The sequence below is a fragment of the Arvicanthis niloticus genome, chromosome 5 (assembly GCF_011762505.2).
Source record: "Arvicanthis niloticus isolate mArvNil1 chromosome 5, mArvNil1.pat.X, whole genome shotgun sequence".
In the NCBI taxonomy this organism is placed as follows: domain Eukaryota; kingdom Metazoa; phylum Chordata; class Mammalia; order Rodentia; family Muridae; genus Arvicanthis; species Arvicanthis niloticus.
Window position 1 is genome coordinate 62,382,300 of NC_047662.1, and position 27,008 is coordinate 62,409,307.

Genomic DNA, 27,008 nt, shown 5'->3' on the forward strand with positions numbered 1-27,008 from the left:
AGAAGGGGGAATGGTACAAGACCTTTTTGCAGCACATATAATTGATTAAAGATTATTGTTGAATGTATATAAAGAATTACAATACATTGAGAGAAAAGGACAATGATAAAAAATTGAATTGAGTTGACAAAAGAAGTCCAAATGACTATTAAATATGTAAAAGTTTCCTAAAACATATACATCAAGTAAACAAATTAAAATACGAATAAAGCCCACTATCAGGTGTTTACTATACCAGATTTTTATGATTTTTACATGCTTACTCTGTTGTTGTTGTTGGTTTTTTTTTTTTTTTTTTTTTTTTTTTTTTTTTTGTGGTTTCACTATTGTTACTGTTTGCCCTGGATGATCTTAAAGTCATGAGACTACTGCTTCTGCTTCTTGAGTGTTGTGGTTACGGGCACGTGGCATGGTGCCTGACTGGTGCTAAATATTTTTGAGGGTGTGGAATATCAGGAATTCTCATAAATTCTTAGTGGGACTTACGACCATTTTGGCAAAAGCATCTATTATAGAAACATATCTTTTACACCAGAAGATTAATCTATATATAATATAGATTCATATTCCTAGAAAACTTGTACTTGGGGTGTGTGTATGTGTGTTTGTGTGTGTGTGTGTGTGTTAGTTTTATGTGAACCTGACAAGCTAGAGTTAGTTGAGAAGAGAGATTCTCAATTAAGAAAATGCCCCCACAAGATCAGCCTGTGGGCAAGTGTACACAATTTCTTAGCAGCACCTCTGGACAGGTGCTCCTGAGCTGTATAGGAAAGAAGGCGGAGCAAGGGCCAAGGAGCAAGCCAGTAGGCAGTGTTCCATGGCTTCTGCTTCAGTTCCCCTTCCTCTTTCTCGTCCCGACTTTGACTTTCTTGAGTAACAAGGAGTGACCTGAGCAATGCAAACTAAAACAAACCTGGTGTGTTTACTCCTTGTGGTGCAGACCTGTAACCTCAGATATTCGGCAGGCTAAAGCATAATCAAGAGGATCACAAGTTCAAGGCCTGCCTGGACACAGTTAGTTCACGGGTAGCCTGGGCAGCTTAGTGAAACCTTATCTTAGACCAAAGACAAAAGATGTGATCAGTGGCCGTGTACTTTCTGCCTGCATGAGGCACCAGGCTCAAACTTCAGCACTGAAATAAACAAGTGAAATATCAAACAGGATACATATGAACACATTGAGTTACGTGGTTAAATCTTATCAATATGTTTTGGGAAGGAAAGCTGAGACACAAGGAACATACCCATTTTCCCACGAATAAAATTTAACAGAAACCAAGTTGTGTGATGTGGGGATGGCTACACTGGTGTAAGGCTGTAATGAAACAAGGTCTGACTATCTAGGAATGTTGGTGGAGAGTGGTCATGATGGGGAAACTCTCACCTAAAGCATTATCTGTCTATCTTGTTCTAGGTGTTTACTGTTTGGTTTGTGTGTCTTTCCAATGCAGATGATATTTAGCAATAAAGTAGAAATTAATAAAATCATAGAACTGTAGTGAGAAGAAACTGTGTGAGAGAAGGCACTAGACTGTTGACCAGGAGCAGAATCTGGCACAAAAAAAAAAATCCAAAAAACAACAAAACATTGTTGACTGTACAGTCCTTGTGTTGGGAGTTTACAGAGAAGGTTTTATGACAGACTATTAGCTTTGATTTAAAATATTTCATCTCATTCTAAACCTTCAATAAATTGCTTTAAATGTAGAAATGCTTTGAATAAGATTGATTTCCTTTTGAATAAGAGAAATCAAAGGAGAAAAGGCAGATTAGCACAGAAAAGAGAGAGAAGCATGTATGCATTCAGACCAAAGAATTTTGAGTGAGGTATGACACAGCCGTTAAGAGTGTGAGCTGATACATAAGCACAAAAAATACTTTTTTTCCCCCATGAGACTTGGGCAGAGTCACATGGGGAAAGTGGGATTAGAACAGGGAGACAGAGAAAGCAGAGGGCGCGGGCTCGCCCTCTGCAGGCGGCTGCCTAAGCCGCTGCGCCACTGCTCGTTCAATAATACTTTCTTTTAAAAGAAAATCTATTTATCTATCTAATTAATTAATTAATTAATTTATTTATTGTGTGTGCACATGTCTCTCTGTGTGTATGTAGTACCTGAAGAACCAGAAAAGGGCAACAGATCCCCCTAAAGTTGGAGTTACAGGTGTATATATAAAAGTAATTATCAATATTATGTACATATTAATTAATGCCTGAAATTAATATGGCCGCAGTTATTCCTTAACTATCTAGCTCCCCAAATAACCACACGGAAATGTTTTACCTCAAAGCTTAGGCCTTATCTGGGCAGACTCTCAACTAGCTCATGTAAGTTAACCTGACCATCTAGCTTCATCCAGGCACATGGCTAGCTATATTTTCCAGGCCCTTAGTTACTTCTATCTCTTAGACTGTCTCCTGCTAAAGGCTTCCTCTTTCTGCTTCCCAGAGTTTCTTTCTCCCTCCCAGGAAGTCCCGCCTAGCTCTCGCTACTGCCCAATCACAGGGTTTAGCATTTTATTACCCAATAAACTTGGAGAGCAAGGTTTGCACATCAAAAGCTGGTATGCAGAAGAATTGGTCCTCTTGGGAACCCTAACTAGGGCTATAGAATTTAACATCTGAATACATAGCAGCCCAAGACCAATGCCAGCAAAGATGGCTGCTAGCTACTCAATATCTGTGCTGTGAACCTAGCCTTAGTCCTCCACAAAAGCAACAAGAGCTTTTAAGCTTTGAGTCATCCATCTAGCCACAAATACAGAAATCTTCAAGAGGGCATGGTGTTATGTAGAAGTTTTCTCTGAGAGTAAAACCTTCCATCTTGGAGTCTCCGGAAACCTCTTAAGGCAAAATGTTCACAGTGAGGTAAAACAACAGGATATTCTAAGGGGAAGTGAAATACTGAAAGGATGCTCCTTAAAACAGAAAGTAAACAACTCAAATTAGCTTCAGGAAGTCCCTGAAATTGACCAGATTCATTAGGATTCTCCGCAGTAAAGACTGCTAAGAGTCACTGTCAGACAAGCCCACTGCCTGAATGAATCAGAGTCCGGAAAGAATCAAGAGTCCTCTGGCCGCCCTGCCAGCTGAACAGCCTAGAGGAAACACAGACCAGTTGAGCTATTTGGAAGAGGCTCAGACCAGCTGGATGCCCTCTAAAGAATACTGTGTGGTGGTTTGAATGAGAATGGCACTCCCTAGGCTCATATAATTGTTTACATAGTCCCCAGTTGGTGAACTGTTTGAGTATTACCAGGATTAGGAGGTGTGGCCTTATTGGAGTAGGCATGGCCTTTGTTGAAGTAAGTCAACTTGGGATGTTCCTTGAGGTTTCAAATGCCCACACCAGGTTACATCTATGCTCAGCCTGCCAGCCTCTTGGTCAGGATATAGCACCATGCCATGTGAGCCTCCATGATGACAATGGGCTAACTCTTGAAAACTGTAAACAAGCTCTTAATTAAATGCTTCCTTTTATAAGTGTTGCCTTGATCATGGTCTCTTCACAGCACTAGAACAGTGACCAGGACACTATGTACAACCTGTTAAGCTGCCTCAGGCTGTACAGTGTGCTCCAGGCTCCCAGTTTTGTGAGCTGTCACCCTTGCTGGGGTGGGCTTTGGTGATGCAGTTTTCTTAGAGTCATTTCTGCTCCTGTGAGTAACCCTCCACCCATATTCCTGTAAGTAATCCCAATAAAAATTAACAGTTCAACAAGTTGGACTTTAATAGTATCTGTGGTTTGGTCTGTTGTCGGTTCCTTATCTAGGGTGAGTAGACATTTGTTCACATTTCTCAAGGAAAAGTCTATCATCACATAACCCGTGTGGTGTCACTTGGAATCTGGAATGTGGCTGAAACTAAATGGGCTTACATCCTCAAAGCATGGCAACCCAAAACATCTTATCTGATGTTTAAGATCCTGGCTTATGGCAGAGCTCTCTTCCTTTCGTTCTTCTCTATTTCATACAGAAATCTTTCATAAACAATAAATTTTATCTATTGTATATGTGTGTGCACGAACGTGGTATGTGTGGGAAATCAGAGGACAGCTCTCAGAAGTTGGTTCTATCTTCCCACCCTTTGGGACCTGGGGGTTGTAGTCAGATTGTCAGCTGTGGCAGCAAGCAACCTTACCCACTAAGCTATCCTGCTAGCCTCCTGCCTACAAATCTGAAATTTATGCTTCATTAGGTTTTACTGTCTGGTTTATCATTTTATAATGCGCTTCATGGATATTTTGTCATTTTAAAATATATAAATGCTTAACTTGCCTATGATTCCACTTAGTGTGAGGATAGAGAGTGCTCAGTCTGTTCCTCTAGAAAACCAGCTCAGTATTTTTTTTTTCTGTTAATTAGAAATGTTTTGTGTAAGCATGTATTTAATTTTGATATTTATGTATTTCCACCTCATTCTATTGATTCTGTTCTAGTGCTGAGACTGGTTCTTGGTTTTGTACTTCTGTGTGTGAAGTTAGAACACTGGTCAGGGAAGACTTTGTTGTCACTACATTCCTGCTGCTTTTGATTTTTTTTTTCAAATACCCTCAAAATCATTTTGCTATACTACAAAATAAAAGTAGACAAAACCAAAACACTCAACCTTTTTTCTTTCTTTTTTTCTTCCCCTCCTTTTTTCCTCTCCTCGCCCTTCCCTTCTCTTCCATTCTTTCCTCCTCCCCATTCCCATTTTCCGTTCCTTTTTTGTGTGTGCTAAGGGGTCACATCCAGACCCCTGGACGTGCTAGACAAGCACTCAAGCACTGCTACATTACTATCATTTCCCTCCTTTTTTCTTTTTGCAACAGAATCTATGTAGCTCAGGTTGTCCTCAGACTTATGGTCCCTCTTCTGCACAGAGGAATGCTGGGATTTACAGGTGTGAGCCACCACACACCAGTCTAGTTCGTATGTTTTTCTACTGATTATGTGTATATATGTATGCGTGTGTATTTTTAAAACCTCAATATTTCTCATTTTAAACAGTTTTATTTATCAATCTTAGCATCTAGCATTAATTCTAAAACTTAATTTTAAAAATATTTGTTTATATATTATCAAAATATGAGTTGCATTGTGATTGAGGGAAGTCAGGTGGGGTTTAAAATACATTACTTTTTTTTTTTTTTTTTTTTTTTTTTTCTATTTAATAGAGAGTCTTTCCCGTTCTGCCACTGAGTTGCCAGAGGCTGTTTTGGCTTGTGTGAGTTCTCAAGTGTGCTGTACCTTTTCTTCTCTGTAGATGCTTTACTGGGAAGAGAAGATACCCCAGAGCCCTGGATCCAGGTCCCATTTGTAACAGAAGCATATTCACTGACTAATAAGTCATCAAATCTCAAGGTATAATTTGTGTCTTAGTGCTGCACGGGGTTACAGAGCCACTGTTGCTTTCTTTATTTCAGCCCTATTGCCAGCACCTTAACTTGCTCTATGCAAGATGGGTACATGTCTGTTTTTGATTGTCTTTGCAAGGTGTATTCACTAAACAAGGCATGCTCATGCCCGGCTACCTGCCACTGGTGCCTTTTGTCAGATTCAACTCCACCAGAGATCCTGCTACTTTTATTTAATTCTAACTTTATCCTTTTTATGATAATCAAATGTCAATTGCCCAAGGCCAGGGATGAAGAAGTACTGTAGAGTGTGCCTAGGGGTTTCTGAAGTAAAGGATTGGGTAATTTATATTTTTAATATAAGTGATTTAGAGCCTGCGGCTTTGATCCAATTAAGTCGAGAATCAAATTAGCTGAAGATAAAATGAAGATGGAACGGAGGGAGTCTTCCTGGCTCTCAAGTTTCCTAAAAAGAAGCTTGTCGGGGGACAGACGTTCCTGTCCTTGGCTGCACACTGGCATTAGTTGAGCAGCTTCTACCAGTGCAGATGACCAGGACCTGACCCTGCAGACTTCAGGGCAATTGACATGCTTATTGTTCCAGATACCAGATAATTCCAACTCTCCTCACATGGTTTTAATATGCACTTGTGGTTGAAAGTAACACAGTTTCTGATACTCAGTGAGCTAAATATCCAGGAGACTAATGTAAAAGTGGAGGCTTCAGAGGTCTGGCTCCACACCTTGTGGTACATGGACCAGAGTCAAGTTTAGGGATCTGTACTCCTCACACATACCCAGAGGATGTGTTCTACACAGAGATGTAGCTCTCTGACCACACATGGCCCCATCTCCACCCCACCATATGATACTGACTCAGTTCTTGCAATATACACGTATCTTTTCCCAGCTTGAAACATTCTCCGGCTGCTCAGTGTCTTCAGAGGGGCTTCCAGGCCCCCACCTGCTCTACCTGTTAGTCATCATCTAGACTTTTTCAGATACCCAGTTCCAGCTACTTCCTATGTGTACAGTACATCCTTTCCAGAATTAACTTGTGCCCTCTTTGATAGTGTTTGCTTAAGTAATTACCTCTCCCTTCAAAGGCCCTTACTCTCTTTATCCACCCACATCCTGCCCTCCAGCAGCTAGATGCCAGGACTTTCAACCTGATCTGTTCACATTAATATCTTGATGCTTCCCCTGTGTGCCTCATGCTACTCGCTTTGCATCTTACTTGCATTTTGCTTGGTTTGTTTGATTCTGAGGTGTGGAAAGGTGAACCAATCATATTTTTCTATAAATGGCACACACTGTCTCCATTCATTGATATCCAGGGATTCTTATATCTATTGAATAGTTGTAATATGAGGTTAAATGTTTTCAGCTATTATCTAAAGTTTCACCTAGCTTAACAATAGGGCCAAGATCTAAAAATGCATGGGGGCATGCATTTAAGAGGAAGGGACACTAGAACGATTGCTTTGGCAAACCAAAGGCAAATCTGGTCTATTTAGGGTCTCCCCGAGGAAGGCCCTGGCTGATGCTTTTTCTGAGCAGTCTGTATGTTACCTGCCTGATCTCTGGAGATGGAGAAAGTAAGATATGGTGGGAATGACCAGAAACTAACTCACTTTGCTCCTTTCCTCAAGCCTCATGCAGGGAGTGTTGTGGGTTCACAAAGCTAAGTACCAATGTTAACTCTCCCAGGAAACTGCTGGAGAGGAAATTAAAATCCAAGCATCCAAGAGGGATGACAGCTTAACCTCTGCCAAGGCTTCCCAGCTGCAGGGCAGGAATTAAGCTGTCATCCCTCTTGGATGCTTGGATCAGACCTGCTTCGGCTGGCTCAGCTTCTGAATGAACAACCTGCTCTTCTCCTCTTGGACTGCCCTTAGACTGAGAACACTGCTCCAAGCAGGTAATATGGGCATTCTCTTTCTGGGGCAGAATTGTCCAGCCCCTGCCACTTGTCTCCAGGCTTGAAAACTCAGTAGAAACCTCTTCCATGGGATTCAGCTGCAGCTACCCATAGCTGAAGTAATGCGATTTGCAGAGGCCTTGAGAAAGTAGCTTTAGCTATGCACACCAAGGGAACTTTGGCTGCTTGGGATCCTCTGGCATCTAGACCATTGTTAGCTCTCCAGAGGGAGGCTCATGCCTATGAAAATCAAAGCTGCTGAGGGCGCCACTTTTAATGAGATCTTTCAAAGGGATCAACCTAAATGGTCCATCAGAATCATAATGTCAGGTGGATTTCATGCTCTAGACAGATCTGACTCTCTCTCTCTCTCTCTCTCTCTCTCTCAAGCAAATGGTAATAAACATAATTTAAAATTCTTCTGAGAAGATACTGATTTATTAATAGGAGCTACTGGTTTTCTGCATTGATGGCTCCAGAGACTTTCACTGTAGGGTTGCAATGCCTGGCTCTCCCCACCAAGCCTCCAGAGCTTCCAGCCATCAATTTATCAAGCCAGGATGACAACTTCATTGTTGTTCTTTGGAAACTCTGGCTTTTCAGAAGCTCTCAGAGTGTCAGGCTCCAAGATGCTTTTGGAAAAGTATTCTTGTGTAGAGTAGGAAATCTGTTAGAAAAATGCTGCGTCTTTTGAAAATCAAGATAGAACCCACTTCTTGCTCTCTTTTACCCCAAAGAAAGCATGCCTTTTTCTGGAACTTCCTAAAAAAAAATTAGATGGAAATAAAAACTGTTCAGGTTGTGTGCGGCTGTGGGCAGGCCAGATGTTATCATATTCTTTGGCTTGTGGAAAGGAATTTTGCATTAATGTGAAAAACCCATGAATTTTCCAAAATTGCTGTAACACATTACTACAAGTTTGGTGGCTTAAAATAACTTAAATTTGTTCTCTTATAGTTCTGGAGGGAAGACACTCACCCCTAGGTGCTGGTAGGCCTGGGTCTTTCAACAGGGCTCCAGGGGAGAATGTTTCTTCACCTTTTGTAGTTTCTGGTGGCTGCCCTCATTCCTGGGCTCATGGTTTCTTCTTATACTGTTCTGACATCTGTGTCTGCATTCATGTCGTCTGCATTTTAGATTCTGACCTTCTCTTTTCTCTCTTCATTCTGGCTAGCCTGATCTCCTTAGATCTCAAAAGAAAACACACACACACACACACACACACACACACACACACACACACAAACACACACAAACACACACAAACACACACAGAGAGACACACATCCATAAACACACACACAGGCACACAAGAGGAAGGAAGGGAAGAAAAAGGTTTGGAGACGGAGCGAGTCCTGCATTTATAACATATTAACATATTAGACACTACTCATGAACTTTAGGATTAGAATGAGGCAACCTAGGGTCCATTATCATGCCCCCCCCCATGCTATTCTTCTGCCATTAGCTCATGCTGTATCTTTCAACCCTGTAGTTGTCACAGAAATGTTTCCATACATGCTCACGATGGATTATCTGAAGGCAGCTCATTTTTTTTTTTTTTCAAAATAGGTGCCAAGGTCAGATCCCAGGGCTACATGAACTAGGAGTGCTGGACTCTGGGCAGGAGTAGAAGCTATACTTCTGACTTGGGCCTATTCTTTACCACATGAGCAGGACTTCTACAAGACCTCCTTTGAAAACAGGTTCTGACCCTTCTCAAGGAGGAGAAACCAATGCACCTGGCCAAGTGGTGAGCGGGTGCTGGCACAGTGCCTAAGTTTTATCCCCATATTAAGCAGGCACCATGTCACTGCTGGAAGTTCAGAGATAAAAGGCAGCCACAACTCTTAAAGCTTCCTTACAGTCTTACCTATTAAAGCAGGCTCCTCACACTCCAGTGAGCAGAGGAATCACCTGGGAGCTTGTTAAAGCAAAGGCTTGGTTCAATAGGTGTGATGTGGGGTGGAGATTCTATGTCTCTAACATCTCAAGTAGCAAGGGTCTAGAGGGGGCAAACCATCCACAGGTATTTCATTTATAATATGACTTAAGTGGTTTGCCACAAATGAGAGAGTAGGGGAATGTATCTAGCCAAAGCTTGAAAAGAGAAAGGATGAATCCGAGGGGGAGTGAAACAGTCTGTTTTCTGAATAGCAGCTTGCCTGGCAAAGAGCTGGGGAGAAGGAAGGGAGGGAGACAGAACAGCACATGCAATGGGATGGAGACAAGATCCTCAAAGGGCAGGAATAGAAGCAGGACTGTGGCAGAGTGTAAGGTTGGAAGGGTAGCATGAGCTGAGGTCACTGGGCCAAGTAACGTGAATCAGATCACATAGGCTGTGTTCCTCTGGGTTTAGAAGTTTGGACTTGGTAGAGCAAGGAACAGAGAAAACAGATGCAGAGAATGGCTTCTGTTGCTATCCATTTTGGCAAATGACTACATAGTTTTTATTGGTAGATGGCAGGGTACTTAAAGGAATAACAGGTGATATACTTTTCAAACAAAGGTTTTGCCATGTATAGTGGCTCTTGTGTGGTGGCCAAAACAGGAGGACTGCCATGAGTTCACAGACAGCTTGTGCAACAGAGTGATGTCATGCCTTAAAACATGCATAGTATAGGTGTGAAGGTATTATTTAAAACCCATGGGCATACCATAGCAATGCATATTTGAAATTAGCTGAACTCTTCTCTTCCACAGTGATGACAGGGCATAAGGGAAGTTCTGGCTCCTTTGGAAATACTGATGTCTAGATAAGCTGGGGATAGCAGGCCAGGATCAGCAGGGATGGAAGTACTGTCTGATTTCTGTGCTCAACCTGCCTTACTCTGCCTTACTCTGAACCGTATCTGGTCAGCATAGAACGTTGGAAGTTGTTGGAAAGCTGCCTCTTTGCATTCCCATTCTCCATTCTTATTCCTACTACTGCCTCACTATTGGAACAGAAGTTGTAGAAACTGACCTAGGATAAGGGGCCAAAGGAAAATTACAGCTCCGGGAAATAAGGAGACAACTAAGATCGATACAAATGTCCATCATTGATTTGCTGGTTGATATATATCTGACTTGGCACTAGGAGTTTGACATCTAAGCATTTCATCCTACATTATCCAACCAGACAGACATTCGTTTTCCCTTTTTAACATTTACTGATGAGAAAACTAAGGCTCATAGAAAAAGAATGCTACTTTTCAATGTGGTGTAGCTAGGAGTTGAGATCATGACTCTTTGACTCTAAAGCTGACTCTACAGAATCACCTAAACCAACAGTCAAAATGGGTTCTAATTCAGCTAGGGAGTTTGTTAAATATTCAACATGTAGGGCAGTGATGTGGTCCAGGCGTGGTGGCTACAATCAGGAAGTACCAGACATCAGGCTCCATGAAGGTACACAGAGAACAGTCTGTATTAGAAAGACCAGCTGGCCAGTTAGTATGCTCTAGTCAGAATGGACAAAATGCAAACCATTACAGAGAGGTGGCCAGAAAGCTGGCAGTAGGTAGAAAGGGCAACACAATGAATCAGAAACTACTTATCTGCAAGTAGGGGCAGTAGGTGGAGATGTGTCTCAAAGACAATGTCAGAGCCACATTTCTAAAACTGGTCAGGTGGTCAGAGGCAGATAACAACTGTCTTAATTAACTGTTGTAATTAAGGGCATAACTCATCTTCTCTTGCCATCACTGGATCCAGGCAAACTTAGATCCACCCTAAGCAGATGACTGCAGGAGTGTATGTACACGAAATCTGCTTTTTAAATTGATTTTTCTTCTCACATCTATCTTCTCTTCTGCATTTTAGTCTCTAGACTATAATGTAGAGCCCTTGTGTATCTCCTTAGTATTGATGTTCTACTGTCTTGAATGTACCCTATCCTATCCAAACAGACACTAAAGAGCCAGACCTGGTTAGTGCATGCACTGAGTGGGAATCACCTGAGGGAGCTATGTTAGAAAGAAAATCTTTGGACCCTTAGTCTGTACAACCGATTGGTATTGAGTAACTTTGTTTTAAACTTTTACTTGATAAAACTTGTATATATTTATTATATATAGGATGATGTTTTTAAAATGTGTATGTCTCTTGGAATAGGTAAACAAATTAATACACATATGCTTCTTCTCTCTCTCTCTCTCTCTCTCTCTCTCTCTCTCTCTCTCTCTCTGTAAGGAGAGCCTTTTAAATGTGTCTTTTAGCTATTTTTTAAGAATTTAACACCCTGGAATTAGCTACAGTTATCATGTTGTACAATAGATCTTTGAGTTTATTTATCCCGTCTAACTGAAAATTTATATCCTTTGACAAATATTTGTACCCTCTGACCCTGTTAACTTCTATTCTTGTCTCTGCTTCTATGAGCTCAACTGTTTAAGTTTCAATATGTAAGAGAAATCGTGCAACATTTGTCTTTCTTCGATTTATTTTTACATAACATTGTTGTGGTTTGTCTCTGTGGTCATAAATGACATGACTTATTTTTTTAAAGGCTGAAGAATATCCATGTATGTGTGTTCTTTTATCTATTCATCAGTCAATAGGCATTTAGGTTAATTCTATATTGTGACCTATGAATAATGCTGCAATGGGAGGGGAGGGAGTGCATTTTTGACTTGTCAATATTATTTCCTAGAATGTATGATGAGACTTCTGGACTCTATCCAGAAGTTCTATCAACCTTTTTTGAGGAATCTTCATACTGTTTTCCATTACAATTGTATAACTTTCTATTTCCATGAACAGTGCATAAGGGTTTTTTCTCCACATCCTTTCCCACACATCTCTCATCACTTTTGATACCTATTTGAACAGATGTGCAGTGATATCTAACTGTGGTTGCAATTTATCTTTCTCTGATCATCACTGATGTTATGCACATACTCGCCATCCACTGATATGTTTTATTTTGAAAAAAAAAATATTTTCAGCTCTTTGCTCATTTTGTAATGTGGTGGTTTTCTTTGTTTTGATTTGACTGCTTTAATTTTTTTATATTAACTCCTTGCCAAATATATGATTTAAAAATATTTTCTCCCATTCCATATCTCTATGGCTCTCAACTGACCATTTCTAAGCTTTTTAATTTGACAAGGCTTGAGTACTTTTGAAAAAGAACCCACTGATGCTGGTGGACCCGAGCTGGCCTTTTTAAAATCCCTATCCTGTTCACCTTTGATGTTACCCTGGAGCCAGACGCATGACTCTCCTTCTCCCCTGTGAATCTCAGGACCCGTTTTAACTCTATACACATCTTGTGTCTGCTTTCACTGTGGAGGAGTCCTTCACCTTCTGAAGCATCCTCCATCTATCCTTTGCGTCTCTGGAAATCATCCCTTCTTCAACTAAGTATACTCACCCTCTTCATAAATCAGTTTCTGTTAGTGTTAGCTCCAAAGTAGGGCAATTCCATGAGAGCTTTTGTTCTCAAAGACACTGGCTAAAGGTAATTACTTAAAGTATAAAAGGCCCTTTACTACCACCTTGTCAGAATGGTCAATAGAAGACAAAAGAGGAGTTCTTGTGTTTCTAAAGAAGACAGTGTGGGATGTGTTTTTTCATTCCATGTTTACCCCATCCTCTCTGAGCTTCTTTTTGATATTTATGTTCTATAACATAAAATGGGCCACTTATTTATGCTTTGTCTAATCTTCTCTTTCTTGTCATTTAAGCCCTTCTGGGATCTGAAGTCAGGTATTATAATCAATCTCTTATGCCTTCCCCCTCCCCTGTATTGAGACTGATAACATCCTCTGAGGCTGATAATGCTTCTGAATTAAGGAATGAAAACTATGTACATTACAGGCTGGAATGACAAAGTGCTTCTCAAGATGCAGGAGGAGCACCTTGCTTTCAGAATGAGGGTTAAATGAGGGTGTCATTGTTTAAAAGGAAATGGTTTCCATAGACTCAAATGTTAGTTTCTCACTGTTTGGAAAGGACTAGGAGGTGTGGCTTTATTGGAGGAAGCATGTCACTGGGGTGTGCTTTGAGCTTTCAAAAGCCCATACCAGTTCTCAGTCTTCTCCCTCCCTCCCTCCCTCCCTCCCTCCCTCCCTCCCTCCCTCCCTCCCCCCCCCCCCCCCTCCACCTCCTCCTCCTCCTCCTCCTCCTTCTCTCTCTCTCTCTCTCTCTCTCTCTCTCTCTCTCTCTCTCTCTCTCTCTCTCTCTCTGCATACTGCCTGTGGATCAGAATATAAAACTCTCAGCAACTGCTCCAGTACCATGTCAGTCTGCTCCCTGCAATAATCATGGATTAAGTCTCTGAAACTATAAGCAAGACCTAAATTTAATGCCTTCTTTTTTTATGAGCTGCTTTGGTCATGATGTCTCTTCACAGCAATAGAACAGTGACTAAAAGAATGGAGTGGCAATTATGCCCCAGTCTGTAGATTCTGATTGTTAATATGTCTAGAACCACAAAGCAACCGGGAATGTGATAATCAGACTGTATCAGTAATGTCCATGGAACCACAGAGGACATGTAGGAAAAATAAAGGATTTCTGAAAATGTCCTGAGCAAAAATTTGGGGCTGGATTTTGAGGTTTGGAGGTATCATTAGAGAACTCTTAGAGAAGTCAAATAATTTATATCATGTTTTTTGTAACTTACAGAATTTAGATTTTTTTCTGATAAGACCTGTACCTATTTCTTACATCACATCCTTCACAGACATTGAGAATGTTGGTTTCATCCAAATGTTACTGTAATCTTTAACATCACTAATTGGCACACAGTATTTAAGTAGTATAGTGTGGATAATGATCAGATCAAGGTAACTGGTGTATCTACCACCTCAGACATGTTACTTTTTTGTTGATGGAGTACTCAGATCTCCTTTTCTCTGTTCACTGTTTTGAAATATTCAGTTAATTGTTGCCAGCCAGTACTCTTGTATTGTTCTATAGAACGGTCAAACTTATTCTTCAACTATCTTCTCTCTGTTTCTCTTTTCCCTACACCTTTCTCAAGCCCTGGTAGCCACTTTTGTATTTTCTACTTTTCCTTTTGATACCAACTTTTTAGCTTCTGGATACAAGTAAAAACATCTGTTGTCCTTCTATGTCTGACCTCCTATATCTAACAATGTCCTTGTCCTCTAATTCCATCCACAGTGCTACAAGGACAGATGGAATCTACAGACAAATGGAACCTTCTCCCAAAGCTACAAGGGAACTTAAAGCTCTAAACTTCTAAGCTGAATATAAGATTTCATAAAATATATTTATATTAACAATAAAAGGGTAAAGTCTTTGAAAGAAGAAGAGTTTGTGTGTGTGTATGTGTGTGTGTGTATTTTTTCTATGTTAAAAATAAAAGGGAAACAATGTCACAGGACATCTGGATTATATATACTCTTGCTATACTTACCACCATGAAATTAATTATTATAAATTATACATATTTTAAAAGAGATAAAAATATGACAAACAAAAAGAATGAGACTGAGAAAATAGATTCTAGATTACAGGCCATAAAGCAGAGATTAGAGGAATTGGAACCTACAGCTACAATAGAAAAGGCAGTTACAGATAAGAAAAATCCACAAAGGCTGGAGAAATTAGAATGGCAACTCATAGACATGCAATATATTGAATTAAGAATTCAGATCCTTCTTATGGCTACTGCCTTAAAACAGTGTCATATAATAAAACAAATGTTTCATTTTTATACAGTTTGAAGAATTGGGATATGTACATATGTTGGTGCATCATATTATTGATGCATATTAGAAATTCCAATGGGCTTCTGCCATAAATTCTAAAGGAGATGATTCTGATATTATACATTTATTGAGATGATGACTGCTTTGGAGATGCCTTTGCTGATCAAAGCTGATGATGCTCAGGCATATATGGCCATTAGAATATAACAATTTTATGGACACTATGGCATGAAGACTATTCCAAAAATAGTTTACAGTCCTACGGGCCAAGTCATGTAAAAACCTAGCAGAAATTTAAAGGAGATGCTCTTAGAACAGAAGGAGAATAATAAATATCCCAGGGACAGATTAAATGGATGCTTTGTTGATTTTAAATATTTTAAAAATCAATAAGACAGATAACACAACTGTTAAAAAACCAATGGATTTTTAGAAAGGACTGATGAATTAGATCAAACTATAGACATCCTAATTACAAAATGGAAGAAAGGAAATATGTTGCATTGGAGAGATTTTACATTTGTTCCAACAGGAAAAGAGAAACTATGTCTTCCATCCAAACTATTGGAAATAAGCTTTGGTCAGGGAAGACCTCCTGAAGATCTTGGCTACAGAGAAGAAGAGGGAGATTGGCAAGATGAACATAATAGGAAATATATGTTTTCTTCTGCTATTTGGAACAGCTGTGAGATTGGCTGAGTCATGAAAAAATGTCTATACAAAGCCAATGGAGAGTCCTTAAGACTTATTATGTCATCCTTTCATATGGTGTAGATAAAAATTTATATTATAGTTTTGATTTCAATCCAAACTAACTTAAGAAAGACAGATGTCATTCACCTGCTAAGACAGGGAGCGGAAGGAAGGTCATATTTGGCCAAACTGTGCACCTTGCACATTCTGTACATCATTGGTACAGAACTATGTATTACTTGTGCTAAACTATTTTCACAGAAAAATGACAACCAAGGAAGCAGCCCTGGCAAGATCTACGCTCAAGGATGCTGGGACACCTGGTCCTGCCTCAGACTGTTTTGATGGTGTTTCCTTGGGAGACTTATTGCAGAATGGCCTCAAGGACAGTTGCTGATCCCAGATAACTTCGCTTGATCCAGCCTTACAGACTGATCCAGTCAAGACTTCACTCAAACCTGGACTTTCTCAGTATACAGAGACTGGACAACAAATACTACAACTGGCTTTCTGAAGACCATTTCCCAATTTTCCTTGGATCCCCAAAAGGAAAATACACCCCCAAATTAGCAGGAAGCAATTTTAAGAAAACTTTGTCCTTTCCCCAAGAGGTGGGGTAGAGAAATTTTGGTCACTCATTGGATATTGGATGTTTGTTGTTGTTTAAAAGGGGATGGAGGATATGCAATAGGGAGGATCCTCCCTTCTCCAGTTCCCCAGTACTGGAGTTAATGTCCCAAGCCCACTTCCTTCACCTGTGTGCTGCGGATGGAGCTCGAGTCCATATGTTTGCAAGGCCAGCATACTGAGCTGACTACCTAGTTCATCTTGGTTTTCTCCCTAGTCTATCTCATTGCCTTTTCATTAACTTTCAAGTAAAGTGTGCTCTTTCAGAACCCTTTCTCCTTCCCTCTCTTCCCTCCTCCTCATGGAAGACATGCACACAGAGAGAAGCTCACAGAAAAAACATCATGGCTGTGGGAGGAGGGCTCTCCAGCTCCTAAATCTGTTGGTGATGAAGTGGGTCCCATCTGGCCACTGAGTATGGCCCATTTTCTCCCACTAGGAAATCCTACCACTGATTCACTTGAGATAACCTTACCGTCTGGGTCTTCTGCACACTGGTCAGGTTTGTAGGGCACAGTGTTCCTGCACCACAGGACAATTTGTGAATTATTGTTTTCCAGGCAAGTAAGACACAATTTCCCTGGGCTCTGAGGCTTCCTCCAAGACTCAAAATTTCAGTGCTTTTCTGATCTAGCTGCCCTGAACTCCTAAATTGAGATGGTAAAAGATTACAGCAGATGACGGTGGTTATAATCCCTCTGTAGGTCTGCCTAAGGAAAAGAACTTTCCAAAAGTTTCAGGGAAATTTCTTTTGCAGTAGAAACAGCTTTGGACACAAGGTTGTCTCATTGTAAATGCTTGGGTGTCATAATTGGGTGGTGCTTCTGCTGGGTTTTTTGTTTGTTTGTTTGTTTCTTTCTTTCTTTCTTTTTTTTTTTTTTTTTTTGTCAACTTGACACAAACTAGAGTCACCTGAGAAGTAAAACCTTAATTCAGAAATTGCCTCCATCACATCTAAGGCATTTTCTTGATTACTAATTGATGCACTGTGGGTGATGTCATCTCTAGGTAAATGGACCTGAGCTGTATAAGAACTCAGGCTGAACAATTCTGGGGAAGCAAGTCATTAATCAGACTTCCTCTGTGGTCTCTGCTTCAGTCCTTGAACTCCTGTACCGACTTCCCTCAGTGAGGAATGGTAACCTTAAAATAAAATAAATCCTTTCCTCCAGTATGTTGATTTTGGCGACTGTGTTTATTACAGCAACAAAAGGTGAACTAAGCTAATGCTCAATAAATGGTAGTGGTTCTGAGCATGCTCCTAGGCATTTAAGTCGAGAGCACATCTGCTAAATGGCTGAGCTTCCTTGTGGGGCCTTGAATGCTCTCTACTTGATAGAGAACTCAGTTGTACCAGCTCATCTTTGAACCCTCATGCTTACAAAAGCAGGATCCTGAAGCACTAGCTGTTATTTTGTTTTGGTTTATTGTTTGTTGTTTTAATTATTGCTTGTTCTTGTTTGTTGAAATGCTGAGGAATCAAATCCAGCCCCTTACACATGTCAGGCATGTGTTTTACCACTGAGCCACATCCCCAGCCCTGTTTTTTGTTGTTGTTGTTGTTGTTGTTGTTTGCTTGTTTCTTTTTTTTAATTGGCCAAGTATTCGAGGTTCTTCCCCACCTTCTCTTCTATTAGTTTGAGTGTATCTGGTTTTATGTGACGGTCCTTTGTCCACTTGGACTTGAGCTTTGTACAAGAAAATAAAAAAGGATCAATTTGCATTCTTCTACATGTTGTCCTCCAGTTGAACCAGCACCATTTGTTGAAAATGCTGTCCTTTTTCCACTGGATGGTTTTAGTTCCTTTGTCAAAGATCAAGTGACCATAGGTGTGGGTTCATTTCTGGGTCTTCAATTCTATTCCACTGATCTTCCTGCCTGTCTCTGCAATACCATGCAGGTGTGTGTGTGTGTGTGTGTGTGTGTGTGTGTGTGTGTGTGTTTATCACTATTGCTCTGCAGTACAGCTTAAAGTCAGGGATGGTGATTTCCCCAGGAATTCTATTATTGTTGAGAATAGTTTTCACTATTTCATTATTCTGGGTTTTTTTGTTATTCCAAATGAATTTTTAGAATTTATCTTTCTAACTCTGTGAAGAATTGAGTTGGGATTTTAATGGGGATTGCATTGAATCTAGATTGCTTTCAGCAAGATAGCCATTTTTACTATATTAATCCTGCCAATCCAGGAGCATGGGAGATCTTTCCATTTTCTGAGATCTTCTTCAATTTCTTTCTTCAGAGACTTGAAGTTCTTGTCATACAGATCTTTCAATGGCTTGGTTAGATTCACACCAAGGTATTTTATATTATTTGTGACTCTTGTGAAGGGCTTCATTTCCCTAATATCTTTCTCAGCCTGTTTATCTTTTGAGTAGAGGAAGGCTACTGATTTGTTTGAGTTGATTTTATATCCAGCCACTTTGCTGAAGTTGTTTATCAGGTTTAGGAGTTCTCTGGTGGAAGTTTTAGGGTCTCTTAAGTATAGTATCATATCATCTGCAAATAATGATATTTTGACTTCTTCCTTTCCTATTTGTATTCTTTTGACTCCTTTTTGTTGTCTAATTGCTCTACCTAGGACTTCCAGTACTATATTGAATAGGTAGGGAGAGAGTGGGCAGCCTTGTCTAGTCCTGATTTTAGTGGGATTGCTTTAATTTTCTCTCCATTTAGTTTGATGTTGGCTACTGGTTTGGTGTATATTGCTTTTACTATGTTTAGGTATGGGCCTTCAATTCCTGATCTTTCCAAGACTTTTACCATGAAGGAGTGTTGAATTTTGTCAAATGCTTTCTCAGCATTTAGTGATATGATCATGTGGTTTTTTTCTTTGAGTTTGTTTATGTAGTGGATTACATTGATGGATTTCTGAATATTGAACCTTCCCTGCTCTGAATTCTTGGGATAAAGCCTACTTGATCATGATGGATGATTGTTTTGGTGTGTTCTTGGATTTGCTTTGCAAGAATTTACTGAGTATTTTGCATTGATATATATATATATATATATATATATATATATATATATATATATATATGGGAGATTGGTCTGAAGTTCTCTTTCTTTGTTGGGTATTTGTGTGATTTAGGTATGAGCTTTAGTGTGGTTTCACAGAACAAATTGGGAATTGGGGAGTGTTCCTTCTGTTTTTATTTTGTGGAATAGTTTGAAGAAAATTGGTATTAGGTCTTCCTTGAAGGTCTGATATAATTCTGCACTAAAACCATCTAGACCTGGGCTTTTTTTGGTGGGGAGACTTTTAATGACTGCTGCTATTTCTTTAGGGGTTATATGACTGTTTAGATGGTTTATCTGCTCCTGATTTAACTTTGGTACCTGATATCTGTCTAGAAAATTGTCCATTTCTTCCAGATTTTCCAGTTTTGTTAAGTATAGGCTTTTGTAGTAGTATGTGATGATTTTTTGAATTTCCTCAGTTTCTGTTGTTATGTCTCCATTTTCAGTTCTAATTTTATTAATTTGGATACTGTCTCTGTGCCCTCTGGTTATTCTGGCTAAGGGTTTATCTATCTTGTTGATTTTCTCAAAGAACCAGTTCCTGGTTTTGTTGATGCTTTGTATAGTTCTTTTTGTTTCTATTTGGTTGATTTCAGCCCTGAGTTTGACTATTTCCTGTCATTTACTCCTCTTGGGTGTATTTGCTTCTTTTTGTTCTAGAGCTTTCAGGTGTGCTGTCAAGTTGCTAGTGTATGCTCTCTCCAATTTCTTTTTGTAGACACTTAGAGCTAAGTGTTTTCCCCTTAGCACTGCTTTCATTGTGTCCCATAAGTTTTGTTATGATGAGCCTTCATTTTCATTAAATTTTAAAAGGTCTTTAATTTCTTTATTTCTTTCTTGACCAAGTCATCATTGAATAGAGTGTTGTTCAGTTTACACGTGTATGTGTGCTTTCCATTGTTTTTGTTATTATTGAAGACCAGCCTTAGTCCTTGGTGATCTGATAGGATGCCAGGGATTATTTCAATATTTTCGTACCTGTTGAGGCCTGCTTTGTGACCTATTATATGGTCTATTTTGGAGAAGGTACCATGAGGTGCTGAGAAAAAGTATATTCTTTTGTTTTAAGATGAAATGTTCTATAGATACCCATCAAATCCATTTGGTTCCTAACTTCCATTAATTCCAGTGTGTCTCTGTTTAGTTTCTGTTTCCATGATCTGTCCACTGCTGAGAGTGGGGTGTTGAAATCCCCCACTATTATTGTGTGAGGTGCAATGTGTGCTTTGAGCTTCAGTAAAATTTCTTTTATGAATGCGGGTGCCCTTGCATTTGGAGTATACAGGTTCAGAATTGAGAGTTCATCTTGGTAGATTTTTTTCCTTTGGCAAGTATGAAGTGACCTTCCTTATCTTTTTTGATAACTTTTGGTTGAAAGTCAATTTTTTTCTAATTTAGAATGGCTACTGCAGCTTGTTTCTTGGGACCATTTTTTTAGAAAATTGTTTCCCATCCTTTTACTATGAGGTAGTGTCTGTCTTTGGAGCTGAGGTGTGTTTCCTGTGTGCAGCAAAATGCTGGGTCCTGTTTATGTATCCAGTCTGTTAGTCTATGTCTTTTTATTGTGTAATTGAGTCCATTGATGTTAAAAGATATTAAGGAAAAGTGATTGCTTCCTCCTGTTACTTTTGTTATTAGAAGTGAAATTATGTTTGTGTAGCTATCTTCTTTTGGGTTAGTTTGAAGATTACTTTCTTGCTTTTTCTAGGTTGTAGTTTCCCTCCTTGTGTTGGAGTTTCCATCTATTATCCTTTGAAGTGCTGAATTTGTGGGAAGATATTATGTAAATTTGGTCTTGTCATGGGATATCTTGCTTTCTCCATCTATAGTGATTAAGAGTTTTGCTGGGTGTAGTAGTCTGGGCTGGCATTTGTGATCTGTTAGGGTCTGTATGACATCAGTCTAGGATCTTCTGGCTTTGATAGTCTCTGGTGAGAAGTCTGTTGCAATTCTTATAGGTCTGCTTTTATATGTTACTTGACCTTCTTCCCTTACTGCTTTTAGTATTTTTCCTTTGTTTTGTGCATTTGATGTTTTGATTATTATATGATGGGAGAAATTTCTTTTCTGGTCTAGTCTATTTGGTGTTCTGTAGGCTTCTTGTATGTTCATGGGCATCTCTTTCTTTAGGTTAGGAAAGTTTTCTTCTATAATTTTGTTGAAGATATTTATTGGCCCTTTAAGTTGGGAATCTTCACTCTCATCTATACCTATTATCCATAGGTTTGGTCTTCTCATTGTGTCCTAGATCTCCTGGATGTTTTGGGTTAGGAGCTTTTTGTATTTTGCATTTTCTTTGACAGTTGTGTTAATGTTTTCTATGGTATCTTCTGCACATGACATTCTCTCTTTTATCTCTTGTATTCTGATGGTGATGCTTGCATCTATGACTCCTGATTTCTTTCCTAGGTTTTCTATCTCCAGGGTAGTCTCTCTTTGAGATTTCTTTATTGTTTCTACTTCCATTTTTAGATCCTGGATGGTTTTGTTTAATTCATTCACATGTTTGGTTGTGTTTTCTTGCAGTTCTTTAAGGGATTTTTGTGTTTCCTCTTTAAGGACTTCTACTTGTTTACCTGTGTTCTCCTGTATTTCTTTAAGGGAGTTGTTTATGTCCTTCTTAAAGTCCTTTATCATCATCATGAGAAGTGATTTTAAATCTGAATACTGCTTTTTTGGTGTGATGATATGTCCAGGACTTGGTATGGTGGGAGAACTGGGTTCTGATGATGCCAGGTAATTTTGGTTACTGTTGCTTATATTCATCTGCTTGCCTTTTGCCATCTGATTATCTCTAGTGCTCCCTGCACTCATTGTCTCTGACTGGAGTCTGTCTTTCCAGTTATCTTCCTTGTGTCAGAACTCCTCAGAGTCTGTTGTCTCTGTGATCCCGTGATCCTGAGCTCCTGAGTGGAGGAGCTCCTGTGACTCAGGCTTTCTCTGAGATCCTGTAGCTCAGGCCAAATTTCCACTTTGCTCTACATTTCTCAGTTCACTCAGTTCAGACCCACAAAGTTCCCCTCTCTAACTGGAGGTAGTGATTCACCCAAGTCTCAGATTCCAATCAAATGGCTTACTCAGGGTATGGTCTCCTGCTCCCCGACCCCATTCAGCCACTGCTCTGGTTGAGTGTAGAGAACAGGCTTTTCCAGGCACTGCCCCGATCTGCCCATGCAAAAGCTCTGTGCGGCTTTTGTCATTTTTCTTACCCTCTCTTAAAATTATCTGTCATTGAATGTACAGTGTAGATTTTCTGAGTCTTGCCTTTAGTCTTAAGTTCTGACCCTCAGCAGTAGCATCTATTTATGCTAGGAGAACAGCAGTCTCCAGCTGTTGCTGAGCCATCAGGAATGGACTCTGGATTCTCCCCTCCTCTCTTCTGATTTAAAACGCATTTTTCCCCTACTGAAACTAGTATTTTTTTCCCCATTGTTATCCACCTTATAAGATAGCTTCTCTCCAGTTATCCCTGGTTTCATACTCAGAGAGTCTTCCAGAAGGGATATGGGCATTGCCTACCATCTTGGAGAAACAACCCTTTTTCTTCTAAGTTGTCCACTGCAGGTGTTATGTGTGTGACTTTCAGCAAGGTGTTTAGCATCTTCCAGTCTAGTTTTGTTGCTTATAAAATGAGGATAATAAGATTACTTACCTCCAGAGGATTAGATGAAAAATTATTAGCTTTCTCAAGCACACTCAGAAGAAGGTTTAGTATCTGTTAAATGTGAATTAGAATCATTCCACCATCACTAGAGATGGAGCTGAGTTCCAGGCACTCCCTCAGCATGACTGAAGTCTTAGCTCCCATCCCCAGTATTGCTAAATACATAGAACAAAGAAAAAGCCACCACTGACACATGAGGAACAGTGGCAATGTTACTGAGCAGTCTTTCCATCCTCCCTATACACTTGGGAGAAATGTTGAAAGTTTGACATCTGTCACCTCGAATTTTTAAAGCTTATATTCATAAGTATATATTTAATAGGCTCTTTCATGATTTTGTAGCTTGCTACCCCCTTAGTATCTTTTGAACTAGAACACATCATGAATCAAGACTCATGGTTTTCCTCAAACTAGTGGACAGAATAGATGTGCCAGTAGATGTTTATACTCACAGTGGGACCAAAACTGGTGATCATCAGCACCTTCTGACCTCCTCATTTGTTTCCCTGACTGAATTCCTGGAAGTAGAATTTATGCACTTTCATCAAGAGCCATGGCTGGCACTTCTCATTTCTAAGATAGGGCACAGTGTTCTAAGCAGTTCCTTTCCAGCCATGCCCTCTCCAATGGAGGTGGTGTCTAGCTGAAATTACAAAAGTTATTTTAATGACTGCAGTCCTAAAAGACATTCCTGATTACTCTCTAAAACCTCTACTGCACTCTCTCTCTCTTTTTAAACAAAAATATTTATTTATTTTTGTATGTGCATTGGTGTTTGAGGGTGTCTGATTCCCTGGAACTGAAGTTTCAGCGTTTCAGACAGTTGTGAACTGCCATGTGGTTGCTAGGAATTGACCTCTGGAAGAGCAGTCAGTGCTCTGAACCACTGACCATCTCTCCAGCACGACCTCTCTTTTTATACTTGAGATTTTATTTTAAATATCCTCCAGTTGATCTCCAGAGTGTTGGTTGTTTCTCTATAGTTATGGTTTTACCACCTGATTTTTCCTTAACTAAAATCTCAGCTATGATTTTATAGATATAAACAAGGTAACTCAATCCAGTGAAATTAACTAAACCAGAAAATAGCCTTGTGCCCAGAGAAATGGCTTACTTGGAGTAGAGTGGGGAAAGAGACAACATTCCATTCTTAAATTCTTGTCTGATCACCTGAAAGATGGGAGGAATTTCATTGAATCATCACAATAGAAATATACTCAAAAACCTGAAAACATTATCTTTCACCATGGAGCCTTTAAGGGCAGAAGGGAAAGTGCTTGATAGCTAGGAAAATGTGGGACCTCTCAATACCCCCCTCTTTTCTCTGAAGTGTGTTCTTGGTTTGTCCTTCTACCCTTAAATATCCTCTATGTCCTCCTCAGTTCAACTTACACTGGTCTTCTGAACTTTCCCCTGAACTCTCTGACTTTACCAACCCCCTCCCCCATTAAAAGATTTACTTTATTTATGTGTATGTATTTCACTTGTAGACCACTGCCCTCAGAGGCCAGGTGAGGGAGATAAATTTTGTGAGCTGGAGTTGTGACTAGGTGGTTGTGAGCTGCTCAGTACTGGTACTGGTAGCAGAGCTTGGGTTCTCTGGAAGAGCAATAAGAGCTTCCAACCATTGAACATCTCTTAAGCCCCACTCTTGCTCCTCTTTCAATCATACAAATCTCCTGGAATTCCTAGTCCAATTAATTCGTGCATCTACCACTTAGTTATTTATAGAGTAATATTCTTGTATTATAAAAGTAAACAAAATGATTTTCAAACTAAAGGCATTTACACTTTAATTAGATTATCACAAAAAGTGATAACACAAGTATGGCAATGCATACCTAATACCAGCGCTCAGGAGGTAGAGGCAAGAGGCTCTTGAGTTCAAAATTAGCCTGGGTTAAATAATGAGAACCTGTCTAAAAAGAAATAACAACAACAACAAATTCCTAAAATAGACTTGTTTGGATGCTTGCTTATTTTATTCTTTATTTTTAAATTTCAATTTTATTTCTTTCCATCTTACATGAATACATTTTATTTTTTATCAAATTCACTCTAACTCCTGACTCTAATCCTCCTTAAACCCTCCTACACACCCTTCTTTCAATTTCACCTCATATATGTGTATACATGTGCTGTGTTAATGCATGTGCATATGCATGCATGTGCATATATAAATATGCATGCACACACTCACAGACCTACTGAGACTAAATAGTTTTGTTCACATGCATGTTAATGTTGGTCCCTCTACTATACAATGGACAATCTGACAAGGGACCCGCCCCTAAGGAAAACAGACTTTCTTTCCCACTGCAACTATTGACTACCTGTGTCTTCTCAACTAGGAGTGGGGCCTTTGCTTGAATGTAAAACCAGATTGATCTTGTGTGGGTCTTGTATATTCATCCACAGTTGTTGATAATTCATAAGTTCAATTGCCTGTCTTCTCCAGAAGAGACTTTCTCAGCTGTCATTTCTACCCTCTGGCTCTTACAAACTCTCTGCACCTTCTGCAATATTCCTTGAACCTTGGGGGAAGAGAATGTGATATAGATGTCGTACTTAGGGGTGAGCACTCCAGGTCACTTGTTCTTTGTAATTTGATCATTTGTGGTTCTGTGTCAATCTTTGTCCACAGTACAAAGAAGCTGCATTGTCCACTGTACAAAGGATCAGAGATGGACTACTCTACAGGCATAAGGATAAATAGTTGGAAGATAGCAATATGATAGTAGAAGGCCCCCTCCTGAGGTCTGACCTCCATAGTCGTGGGTTCTTGGCCAGGCTGAGACTACTAGGTATGAGTTCCTTTCTGCATAGTGAGCCTTAAAACTAGGAAGACAGCTACTGGTGATCCCCCAAGATATTGGTGTTAGTACTACACCAATGTATGTATCTTACTGGAGGAGTAATTATTGTAGTTCTCAAGATTTACAGCTTGGTAAGAAAGTTAGCTCTTTTTTTGTTCTATTGCCAGCCTTTCTGCTTTCTTGTTTTCAATAAAGCTTCTATTGGATCTTTCTTTGGATCTTTGGATCTTTGGATTCAAGCTACAGAGAGTGCGTGGAGGGCTCTTGTGTATTTTCCATTGCCTTTAAGTCATCGAATGCTTGTTTTTCTTCATTTTTCTTTTTGACTTTTAATGTTGTGGAAAAATATATACAGCATAACTTTTTGTTGAGGCCCACATTCTGCCTCAACACTTTGGCTCAACACTTTTGGGGCTAAGTGCTCTGGTCAAGAGAGAGAGTGGCTCTTGGGGCAAGAGACTTGAAGAATGGAGACAAGACAGGGTGTGATTCAGTCTCTTCTATTTTCTCAAGTCTCTCCTATTGAAGGGAATTCTGAGGTATTTATATACACAAGCAGGAGAACACAGGTGAAAACATTTTACCACATGCACCATACAGCTGAGGTCACTAAACAGCAAAACAAGCTATGTGGGATAAACAATATATTTATCAGAGTGTGCTTCAGCTGTTATAGGCTTTTGACAACCAAGTCTTTCATCAGGGTATATGGTTCCAGATGGCTGCAAAGTTGATTTAGCCGCTTTCTGCTTAATTCAGCTCCCAACAGGTCCCCCTTTTTAAATTTTTTTCAAAAGGGAAGGCTGGGAAAACTTACGGAAACCGTGCCTGTCCTAGGTTGGAACAAAGGACCCCAGCCTCACTTAAGATGGTGAGGCCTCCCTTATTTTAGGGGCAAGGGTCTCGATATGCTCTCTTACCCGTCATTGGCTAACCGGCTTAGCACGCAAGTTAGGGGTTAATCCTTATCAGTCTTGATGACAGAGGTTTCAGAGTCCCCTACTTCCAGCCTGTAATAGCGGACCTGTATGGGTTTCATTTGTTATCTGTTGCCGTACCAAAGCCATCAGTTTGAACAGCATGAACCCAAGAGACAAGAGACTTAATATCTAAACCGTTGATATAAAAGCAACACTCTTTAAGGCAACACACAACTTCCCCTGTTGGAGAAGTGAAAGGTCTAAGCCTTGTACCCACAAATTTATACCAATGAAATCCTTGAATTTTGCATCAGCTTAGTAACAATTATACAGATTAAGACAGCC

The 27,008-nt window shown here is 39.8% G+C and overlaps 1 long non-coding RNA gene across 1 annotated transcript in view; it reads left to right on the forward strand.

Annotated features, from left to right (window-relative positions):
* The window catches only part of LOC143442416 (uncharacterized), a 15,034-nt gene extending 530 nt beyond the window's left edge, over positions 1-14,504 (forward strand). Inside the window, exons 2-3 of the long non-coding RNA XR_013110610.1 lie at positions 5,246-5,343; positions 14,371-14,504. This is a non-coding gene — a long non-coding RNA (uncharacterized LOC143442416). The remainder of the gene's footprint in view (positions 1-5,245; positions 5,344-14,370) is intronic.
* The last annotated feature ends 12,504 nt before the right edge of the window (positions 14,505-27,008 follow it).